This window comes from Gadus chalcogrammus, unplaced genomic scaffold, assembly GCF_026213295.1.
Source record: "Gadus chalcogrammus isolate NIFS_2021 unplaced genomic scaffold, NIFS_Gcha_1.0 GACHA071, whole genome shotgun sequence".
Lineage (NCBI taxonomy): Eukaryota > Metazoa > Chordata > Actinopteri > Gadiformes > Gadidae > Gadus > Gadus chalcogrammus.
In genome coordinates, this window is record NW_026613506.1 from 50001 (window position 1) to 62242 (window position 12242).

The following is a 12242-nucleotide window of genomic DNA, read 5'->3' on the forward strand; positions in this document are numbered from 1 at the left end:
TTCTCCTCCTTGTCGCGGTTCAGTCTACTTCACATTGATGAAGACGTTGAAGAACCAGGAACGTCGGAGAACCCAACGCGGTCGTTTGAGATTCATAATATCGGCTCACACAGCTTTTGGCCTTGATAATATATATTATATGATATAGATATCTACGTAGGCTATTTGATAATATTTAGATATAGAGCTCCAGGACTCCCGTGTGTTCTAGAATATTTACAGAATTTACAGATACATCCACTGTAAACAGAGCGCATGGTACCGTTGCTGCAAGCTGCTCAGGGCCACACCCCCACCCTCCTCCTTGACCCGCCTCGCTCCTCCTCATTTGCATTATAGCTACAGACACCAAAACAGCGCATTTGGGGGAAGCTCAATGTGCGACTGGCTCGGAGTGGCTGTAACTCTGCACCATGGCTGAATTTCGGGAACGTCTTTGAATACTGTGTTAGTTGCCCACTGATACCTACATTAAAGAAAACATAAAATAGCATGTCATGAGACCATTAAAAAAATATGTATAGTAAAAAATTTGGGTAACCCTTCCTTTTACAGTCCCCTAATTACTAGGTATTTACCCGGTACATACATGGTAAATCATAGTGTATTACTGGGTAATTGCCACTGGTAATAAGAAGGTAAATACAGAGGTAGTTACCCGGTAAATACATGGTAAATCATAGTGTATTACTGGGTAATTACCACTGGTAATAAGAAGGTAAATACAGAGGAATTATCCGGTAAATTATAGTGTATTACTGTGTAATTACCACTGGTAATAAGAAGGTAAATACAGAGGAATTAATGCTGAAGTACTAAGTAAAACCTCCACTATTACCCATCAACTCAACTAAGTAGCGTGTAGTTGTAACTGTTTTAGGTTGGTAATAAGTCAGATATTGTGTACTTCCTAGGAAATTAGGCAACCAATTCTTATAAACACCTATTATCCAAGGTTAATGTTCACTCTAAAAAGTCATTCAGGGCCTCAGTATATATCACAATAATAAAAAAGTATATTATCTTAATAAAATCTCTGAAAATCACAAAACTGATTATTTGAGTTGGACATATCAAAATAAATGCTTAAAAATCCAACAGTTAATTTTGCATCATATTTACATCTATTATTTAAGTTTATTTAAGAAAAGAAATTAGTATTTGACAAACAAATTATAATTTTAAGATATCCATAATATTTTAAGTAAATACCAGTCAGAATATTTGAGTATGGAGCACTCATACCAATCGGTTTCAAGAACTTTAATTATTACTCACTCTAATTCAATAGTCTTCATCTCTAACAACAACTTAAGAAATTGAGTAGTTTTTTAAGCAGAACGTCATGCCACAATTTGCGCGCAAAAACTGTGGAATCATGGGATATCTATACTACCCTGCTTTTTGCATGAAGCTAGCAACAGAACACTCTGAGACGCCGGGTGAAAATCACTTGGAGGACTCCATACGCCGGTAAGTAGAGCACTAGCAAATTGTAATTAAATTGCGACCCTGTCTTCCCGCACATAAACTTTATTGTTTGTCTTTCTATATAATGTCAGCACCATGCTGTTGTACATATGCTAACTTCGTTAACAGATTCCTAGCCACCAAACTGCTCAGCTAACATACAGTTTATACAGCTAACGTCACCAAAATGGGTGTAAAATGACTAATTTATTCGTATTTTAGCATTAACAGTAGGCCGAGGCTTTCCTGAACGTGTAGGTCTATCATTTATGTGACTTCTCTCCCACTCGCGAGGGAAACTGGTTTGTCTGCTTCCCTGCAGAAATGTTCCTCCTGTTTAACGTTGCAGTTAATGGGGCTTTGGAGCTAAGTCTGTAGCACGAAATTTGTGGTCATGGGAGACTTTTATGTTTTTATTGTTTAGATTTGTTCTCTGCTCCCACACGCTGGCGTCATTAGTGTGGATGCCTGAGAGCATTCAACTTGTACAATTATTTTACCGTTTTAAACTATCACAGCTTAAAGTTGAGCAGGTTTTTACTCCAAATCTGCGTTTAACATTGGTGTGTATTGCGCCTGCAACGGCTGAAAAGGCGCGAGTGAAAGGCACGCCGTACCATAGGAAAACAATGATTTTGCTAGCGACGCTTTTGCCTTCAGTGTGCAGTGGTGAAACGGATCAGTGTGTCCACGGTTCGGTTCAGATAACCGTTTTGGGCCTCGGTTTCGGATACGGTTCGGATTAGGATCATGTCCGTGATAGTAAAAAGGCGGACTTTTTTTTGACGGAGGGTTTGGGGGAGAAACACAAAAATGAATGAGACCCACAGGCTATTTGCAATGTGTTAATTGACTGTAATCAGACAACTTGCAAGGCTTTTTTGTGCAATAAATGTTCCCCTAAATGCATTTGAAAACATGGTGCACTGAGTGTAACATGTAAGGGATAACGGCCGACGAGGCTTAGAACTCTGGCGACGAGCGCAGCATGAAGCGGGAAAAGTCTCATTGGCTCGGGCAGCACTGGAGAGAATGCATTCCGCTGGGTCCTAAACACACTTTTGTATCGGACGTAGGCTACAGTAGGCAAAATACGCTACATAAGGCAATGCCTTCATGAAACCGAAATCCGCGGATCTCCAGAATGCTCCGAACTGTGGTAAACGAACCGAACGGATTCGGATACAATTCGAATCCGCTGCAGGCTACTGTGCACGGCCCCCTACACGATCAGGGAAGCCTCGTGCTACTGGTGGTTACAACGGTTTGGCCGTAAATCTACTTTCTCTGTCGGGAGGTTTCTGCCATTAATTAATGCATCATTTTGATAGATCTGTCTTATAAAACATTTAATGTACATTAATGGAAATGGTATTAAATCAGTCTTTTTGCTCCGTATTGTAACACTGTTTTTGTATCATCCTTTTTAAGGTGTGCCTCATGAGATGGCAATGCAAACTCTGCACATTTGAGGATTCTTCAAGAGGGGAGCTTCTCAAGCATTATCGCGTCAAGCACGGTACTTTTGGTCGTGGCTATTCTGTACCCTGTCTTCATTTAAGCTGTCCTTGCTCCTTCAAGACTTGGGGTGGCCTGCGTACACACTTGTCTAGATCCCACAATTCACAGGAAACTGAAGAGTGTGAAGGTGTGCAATCTTTCAGATGTCAAATTTGCAACTCATTTTATCCTAGTACAAAAGACTATTTTCAGCATATTAATTCCCACTTGAAAAGACATGAAACCATAGAATGTGCTTTTAACGGATGTGATTTCAAGACAAACATATATGGGACTTATGCAACACACAGAAGTAGAAAAAACAAGTCCCATTCATTGAAAGACTTTAAGACTGATGTGATCGCAGAGCATCCTGTTGCTACTGAGAACGAAATTGACTTTCCAGTGTTGGAATCATATTGTCATGTGGATAGTGATACCACCTTAGAGTTGGCTTGTGAAAGGGACACTAAAGGTGAAATTGTGAAAAATGTCGGTTCTCTCTTGTTAAAATTGGAAAGCATCTATAATGTCTCTGGCAAATGTGTTGATGACTTAGTGGAACAGCTTCAGTTTATCTGCGAATCATCCACTCAGTACATTCCAAAGTTAGTGAGTGATATTTTTACAAAGAATAACTGTGCTGTTGATGAAGCTATTGTTAGTGAATTAGTAGACAAACTCTATCACTCCAATCCTTTTACTGCAGCCTTGGGTCCTGATGGTCCCTTTTCTTCTAAATTTAAGATGGTAAAGTATTATAAGGACAACTTCAGTGTAATTGAGCCAGTAGAGTATATTTTGGATCCAGAGAAGAATTTTAGCTTTCAATATGTGCCTGTTCTTCAATCCTTACTGCAATTGTTGAAAAATGAAGACATTGTAAACAGGTTATTGACTAAACAGACTACTTCAGACGACTCACGGGACTCATCCTTCCGTGATGGTAAATAATTCAAGCTAAATGAATTTCATGCTAATGAGGAGTTCAGTATTTCCCTTATACTGTATGCAGATGATTTTGAAATCTGCAATCCCCTTGGAACTTCACGGAAAAAACATAAAGTCACAGCAGTTTACTGGGCACTAGCCAATACACCACCTGAACTGAGATCACAGTTAACATCAATTCATTTAGCTCTCCTTTGTAAAGCAAATCATATAAAACATTTTGGCTATGAAACTGTTCTTGAGCCTCTTTTGAAGGATCTCATAACATTGGAGAGAGAAGGAGTTTTTTTGCCTCAGGTTGGCAAAAATATCAGAGGTACTGTTTTTTGCGTTTCAGCAGACAATCTTGGTGCGCATTCTTTAAGTGGACTTGTAGAAAACTTTAGTGGACATTATATCTGTAGGTTTTGTATTGGCGACCGTTCTGACTATCAGCAAAAAGAAGTACATTAAGGAGCTTTTCCATTAAGAACAAAAGAGAACTATGATTTACATGTTCAGTCTGTAAAGATAAATCCTGCTTTGGTACACTGTTGTGGTGTGAAGAAAAGTTGTCCCATCACAGAGAAATTAAGTCATTTCCATTTTGTAACCGGGTACCCACCAGACCTTCTACATGACCTTTTTGAAGGAATAATTCCTTTGGAACTGGCACTGTGTCTTAATGTGTGCATCCACAAGAAGTACTTCACCTTGACAGAACTTAACAAGTCCATCACACAATTTCCATACAAATTTACTGATAAAACGGATCACCCCGGACCTATCCCAGTGAATTTTGCCTCTCGTAAAAGTATTGGTGGGAACGCCAGTGAAAACTGGACATTGTTAAGATTATTATCATTTATTATTGGTGCAACTGTACCACTGAATGATCCAGCATGGCACGTTCTTATGATTTTAAAAGATTTAACTGAGCTTGTAGTAGCCCCCATTCATACTGAGGAAAGTCTTTGCTACCTAGACACGCTGATATCAGAACATCGTCACAGGCTGTTGGAAGTTTTCCCAGATCAAAAATTGATTCCAAAGCACCATTTTTTGGAGCATTATCCTGATTTGATAAGAGGGTATGGTCCTTTGGTTAGCCTCTGGACTATGCGATTTGAGGCTAAACATAGCTTCTTTAAGCAAGTTATTAGACACACAAAGAGCTTCAGAAATGTATTGATGTCACTTGCCTCAAAGCACCAAATGATGATGGCATACATTTCACAAGGAAATGCTTTGAAACCTGCAGTGTGTGTCACAAAAATATCATCTCTTCCATTAGACATACTTGATACAGGAATACAGCAGTCTTTCAAGGCAGTTTATCCAACACAAACCTCTGTGAATTTGACCAATGTGGCCATACTCCATGGAACTAAATATGCTGCTGGGATGGTTTTGCCTTATGGGTCAACTGGTGGTATATCTGATTTTGTTATGATTTCACAGATTGTCATTGTCGATGGCAGTGTCAGTTTCATTGTGAAAATGCTTAACAGCTGGTATGATGAACATTTTAGGGCATTTATGTTAGACCACTCTGGGAAAATGACCCTGGTACAGCAGAGTGAACTTGGGGACACATATCCCTTGACAGCATATTTTGTGGAAGGAAAACTCATGGTGACATTGAAACGTCACATTATTTGCCAGTGTTAGGTGATGAGTTTGACTCTTTAATGTCTAACACCTTACTTCCTTCCTTCAGAGAAATTTCTTTCTCTTTCTGTCAAGATGGATTTCGTTGCATTGAAGGTTATTATAGAACACCGGAGTGAGAAGCTTACACTGTCCTCAGGAATACCCAGCACTGTAGAACAGTTACATGAGACAGTAAAGGAGACATTTGGACTCATTGAGGATTTTACCCTGCATTACCTGGATGAGGACTTTGGTGATTACTTCACTCTGCATTCTACCAACCAGATTAAACACAAGGGGACAATCAAAGTGGTGATGATTCCATCGGTAGTTCTTACATTGACTGCTTTGACTGAAAACCAGACAGATATAATGAATGACAGTTTAAGCTCTGCTACTGATGCAACGCCAGATTCCCAGACAGATGCCTCATCAGTGTCTTCACAAGACATCCTATCCCCACGTAGAAGCCCTCAGACGACAACATGGCCAAATCAAATCATCATTCCACTTTTCTCTGTGGCAACAGAGACAGTACGGATGAATGCCAATGAAGAGTTTGTCAAAGATCGTACTGTGCTGAACAATTCTCGGATCCGATCTGAAATCATGGAAAAATTAGCTGACTACATGTACAGCTACACACCCTACCCCACAGGCCTTCAGCTAGGTGAGGTGGCAGAGGCTTTAGTCAGAAAGCATCCATGCCTGACAGAGCTAGGCAGTCGTAATGGCTGGCTTGGATGGATGTACAGTCTTAAATACAAGATGGGAAATTACAGGTCGAAGCTCCGAAGCCTTGGATTTCCTGAGGTTGTCTGCAACTCACTTAAGAACAAGCACCCGGATGACAGGTCTGCTGCAAAGAATATAAAGAAAGCACGGAAAGGAGAAGTGGTGTTTCTCCCACACTATCCTGCGGGAGACAGTAAGGAACAACAAGAGCTGGACCGAAACCAACTAATCACTGAATCAAAGAAGAGAGAGAGCACAGTCGTCAAGGACTTGATGTGCAGAACCTTTGCACATAGGAGACATGAGGTTGTCACCCTACAGATGAGCATCAGTGACATCAAGGACAGATGGCCCGCCTTGTTTGATGTCTCGCAAGTGAGTAATTGGAATTGTTGTTACAGAGTGGTCAACAAATATTGTGGACTGAACCTGCATGTTTCACAGTTACACACTCATTAGTTAGACCTGTGTCATCTAATGCAATCAAATACAACAGCTCTGCCACATATACATTTTCAGTTTTTGTTGACATTGTCAGAAAAGTGATTATTATACTTTGTTTATTATTGAGGTTGTAGTGGGTGGTGCTGGAGTGCAATACATTGAAAAGTGTTCCTAATATTTTGTCCCCCTCAACGTATGTTAATGGGTGGACAAAAGTATAAGGACACCGCTCAATATTATGCACTCCAATAAACATCATCCACAATGTCCTCAATGATAAACAAAGTATAATAACCACCTTTTTGACAATCTCAACAAAAACTGAAAATGTATGTGTGGCAGAGCTGTTGTATTTGATTGCATTAGACTGCACAGGTGTACCTAATCAAGTGGTTGGTGACTGTACATCCTATTAAAAATGATAATGGAACAGTCTTGCATCCTATTCATCTCAGTATGGACTTACGTGTTTGCTGAATGACAACAGATGAGTCACCAGTTCTTTTTTTTCTTTTCTCATCTCTCTCTTTCAGGTTAGCGCAGAGTTTCAGAGGATCACCACACTGAATCTTGCGCCAAAATTCATGCAGTACGTTTGTTTTTTCCTTACCGCACACAAAGAAGAAGCAGCTTTCATAGTGTAAACCAGCTGTGGACATCAGATACTGTACGAGTCAATTTTGTTTGGAGAGAGAAATTAATTATATGGAAGCATTAATTAGTTATTTTGTCTGTGAGATCAAAATCAAATTTGGGACCACCACAGTAGTATTGTTTAGTTTGTCCACTTTATGTCCTGCTATGCTCTTATGTTGGTAGGTGGTATTTGTCTTGCGACATGCAGGTTGAGAGTGAGTTCTAAACTCAAGTTATCTTTACAATGTCTGCAGGATGCTGCTGATGGATCTGCCAGTGTTCAAGAGGAGTTGGCAGAAGAGGTCATGAAGATTTACCTGCTGCGGAAACAAGATGGGTCATCGGATGTTGGGATTGTCATTGAGGGCAACACTGTCCTCAGCAGTCTTGGAGATGTTAGCAGGGCCTGCTGCTATCTCTTGGGACTGATGTACGTGTTAAATCTGCAATACCCCAAGAACCTCAAACATAGTTTTGAGGTATTCCAGAAAGTACTGCTGGAGCTGGATTCTGGAAACCTTTCCAACAAGGTTCAGAGACTAAAGAATTACCTCTGTATGTAGCGACTGGCTACTGTTCAGCAAGATGCTCTCTTAGTGAGGGATTTTTTCATTGGCAAGTCTGAAGTTTAGCTGATGTACTGTTGTCTTAATGTTTACATAAGACTTAAGGTTTCCATTCATAGTGAAATTGCATGTTGGACTGTTCTTGTTTTCTGATGTGGAACTTTAATGTGAAATATCACTGTTTTTGGTGCATTTCTGGAGGATGCAAAATGTTGTCCTTGGTGCATTTTAGACATGCTAAATGTCATTCTTCTGTTCAGACCAACCAGACCAGTCACACCCCCTGAGGGACTCATTATGGCTCCTGGTCACCGCCTGGTAGAGAGTTCAGTTAAAGCAACAAAAAGAAAACAGAGATACATATGGAGGATGTAGCTATTTGTCTTTAGACCCAGGAAGTGAAACATAAAGACAAGAAAGACTAGTATACGTATATTCATGTAAAGATGCTTTAAAAGAGTTTTGATTGGTTTGGCAATGCACTTTGACTGTTGGAACTTGCAACTCAATTAGCTGAATGTAATTATAGTTATTGTATAACATGGTAGACATTTATTCATTCTTGGTGCATTCAGCCTGATGCTCACATGGACACTGTCACATGCTCAGATGTGACAGTAAAACCATGTTAAAAGAAACTAGATAATATACCATGAGTTGTAATGCCAGTTGAGATTTCCTGGTTGAGACCCCTTATTAAGAGTTCAACTGTTTTTATAGCATGGACATTTTAACATGTCATTTGCAAAGATAAACTGTTGGATTTAAACTTCATGGACATTTTAACATGTCATTTGCAAAGATAAACTGTTGGATTTAAACTTGATTAGATTAGATTAGATTCAACTGAGGGGGTCTCAACCTGGAAATCTCAACTGGCATTACAACTCATGGTATATTATCTAGTTTCTTTTAACATGGTTTATTCTCGCCAGTGAGCATGTGACAGTGTCCATGTGAGCATCACGCTGAATGAACCAAGAATTAATAAATGTCTACCATGTTATACAATAACTATAATTACATTCAGCTAATTGAGTTTGGATTTAAACTTGATGATTTATAATTGTCAAAACAGACAAATAAATGTTTACTTAAAAATGTTGATGTGTGTAGAATTGCTTTGTTTATTATTTTGTTTCATATATTGACTTGAAGTACTCATATAGATTAAAGAGTAAATACTTAAAAAATAAGTTAATGTTACATATTTATTCTGGTATTTGATAGTCCAGTATGAATTACATTATGTTAAAAAAATTAAGTAAATGTAGCAGATTTGTTTTGTTAAATAATAATCAAATTTTCAGTTGCATCTACCTAACATTTTAATTATATCTACTCATTGTTTTGAGTGGTTTGAACTTAGGGTTACTATTGCATAGACTTAAAATTTTAATTATATCAACTACATTTTTTTATTTCATGGTACTCAATGTAGTTGTTCAGATCTGCTAATATTTTATTGAGTGTAAAAATGTTACACAGATTAAATTGAGTAGAGCATAGTTACATTTTTTAGAGTGTAGGCTACCTGTCTTTGTTTCCCCTTCCACTCTTCTGCCCCAGCCAAACAGCCCAAAAAAGAGTTTTGTTCAAATTTGGGGTGGGGGGTCTTGTAATAAAAGCTTTTTTTATTGTAACACTTGGTTCAAATCCTATTTCTTACACATGCAGCCATTTGGACACCATTCTATGATAGCTGATAACCAAGGTACACACTGTAATACTATAATCAAGAGGACATACAGGCAGTTCAAATAAAAAGAGAGAACTTTATTGATCTGGAAACTTCATAAATATGTAAGATTGCTCCATATAATACCATAGTAACATAGTAAACGTATGTAGGCCTAAACAATTCAGTTCAATGTTATTGCTTAAGAAACAGATTCCTTCCAACTAACTATTTACGAAAAATGCAATCAATAATTTATATAAAAGTAAATGTTTACATATCGACCAGCAACGAAGTTGGAGTAGCCTACCCAAATAATGAATTGTAATACACCAACATTGTCAACTGTCATACATAGCTAACCATAACCCTGTCATACATAGCTAAACAAGCAAATGAAAATGAAATACCTACCAACGCAACTGAAATGTTAATATTAGACAATTAACAATATTATGAAATTTACGCAGGTCTCCCATAATCATTCAGGTAATCAATACGTCCGTGCCTGTTACAGCTATTTCAATGATATGTGTGTTATATATCCGTGTTCAACGCCATTCATGTTAAGTAAAAGGACAAATCTCAGACTTTGGAAGTTAATGGAGTTAATGGAAGTTTATTCGGAATTTAATTTAATTCGGAAGTTAATGGAGCCGTGCACTTCAAAATAGGTCCATAGCAAGGAGCCGTTTGTTTCAGTACGACTCCTTTCAGCTGCCCACCCAACATAAACTGCTAATAAAACGCTTGAGGAGACGTTTTGAAAAGAATGGCTAACATAATGGCTAACATAACTAAGCATAAGTGGACGACGTAAGTGATTTATGGTCAGAATCCCTATAATCATCGTGTTGACTAGTGGTGCCGAGATGATGCCTCATGAACCACCAAAGTGGTTTGTGCTCGAAGCTTCAAATGAGTACGCTAGGGACATCTAGTGGTGAATGAAATTATGACAACCCAACCCAAAATTTGATTTTTGCTTCGTGTGCCGATACAACATTAAATCATTTGAGAATTGAAGTAATTTCAGTGATACATGTGTGTGAGGGTGCCATTCATAAAATGGCACAGAGCTCATGCTAGAAAATAAATCATTTGGCAAAAGTGTGTCTCAGCAGACGCTTTTATCCAAAGCGACTTACATCGGTAAATACACACATTGACACCCTGACGTCAGAGTCAACCATGCAAGGCGACAGTCAGCTGTCAAGAGCAAAGTGACAGGGACACAACAACACTGAGCTAGGAGGAGCTGGGGATTGAACTAGCACCCTACCGGTTACAAGTCAACTGCTCTACCTCCTGAGCTAAGCCGACCCACACTGTATGATAACTGAGAAGGAGTGATTGATTTAATAGCCATTAAAGTCGAACTCTCCCGCCAATACTGAACCCATATTTCGAAGCAGTAGCCTGAGGCGAAGCCTCGAACGTCACACCCTACGTCATTTCGCCAACGTGAATCCTACTCGAAGCGGAGCTTCGCTGGGGGAGGAGCCGACATACTCGACACACGCCCCGATGCCTCGACGCAAAACGTAACCTCTAGTGTTGACTAGTCGGCGCCAATAGGGGATTATCACGCTGATACGTAGTACTTCCGCATTCGGTGTTTATTGTGCACTGTGACATCCGGTGAATCACTCATCACTCTGGCGAACTGATGATGGAGGACAGGCAGTTCACTTTCACGACATCCCTGGTAAATGTACCCAAAGTCACGTTTTCTGAAGTTCACAGACTTACCGAACAACACTCCATAACAGCCCGCTCCAAACTGGACCAGGGATTGTTTATTTTTCGAGAAATATATCGACTACGAATGCGAGTGTCTGCTAGCTAGCTTACGCTAGGTAGGTTGGCTTATGCTAACGTCGGTTTGGCGTCAGCTCAGTCTGGAGGGATGAAATGATAAGAGATGAAAAATAAGGTAGACTTGTACTTCTTTGGTACATATATGAATGTGTATCTTCAGCAGAAAGTGAAATGAATGTGAAATTAACTGAATGAATAAAGGAACTGAAAGAATAAAAGGATTTAATTCATTCCCTTTTTCTGGGGACATCATTTACTACATTATATATTAACATTATTTTGAATACTTTCAGGATGGACTGACTGGACTTTAAAATTGATTATAGATGACAGACTTCTCATTCAATTACATACATGTCATTCAATATATACAATGTTTTCAGTGTACAAAATTACAGCTCCGGAAAAAATGAAGGGACCACTCCAAATGTTCAGTGCCTCTCGTTTTAATATTTATATATTATATTTAATATTTATAGGTACATGTTTGAGTAGAAACACAGGGATGTAGCCTTTTAAATCAAGTGGTCCCTGGAAGTTGGTCATCACACAGCAGACGGTCCACAGCTGATTGACTGTCGCAGACAAGGTGAAAGGACAGTGTGTTCCCAGATGCGGTATTCCTTGACTCTGCCTATTGCTCTTTCTACGAGGATTCGAAGTCGAGCGATTGCTTGTGTTTTCAGAGCATCCTCTTCAGTGAACTGCGCAGTGGTTAGAGATAAATTAATTAGTAATATTATTGTGAGTGCTTCTGTCCATCTTAAACATTTGTCTGCATATCTTAATGGTCACATTTGGGTCAAAGT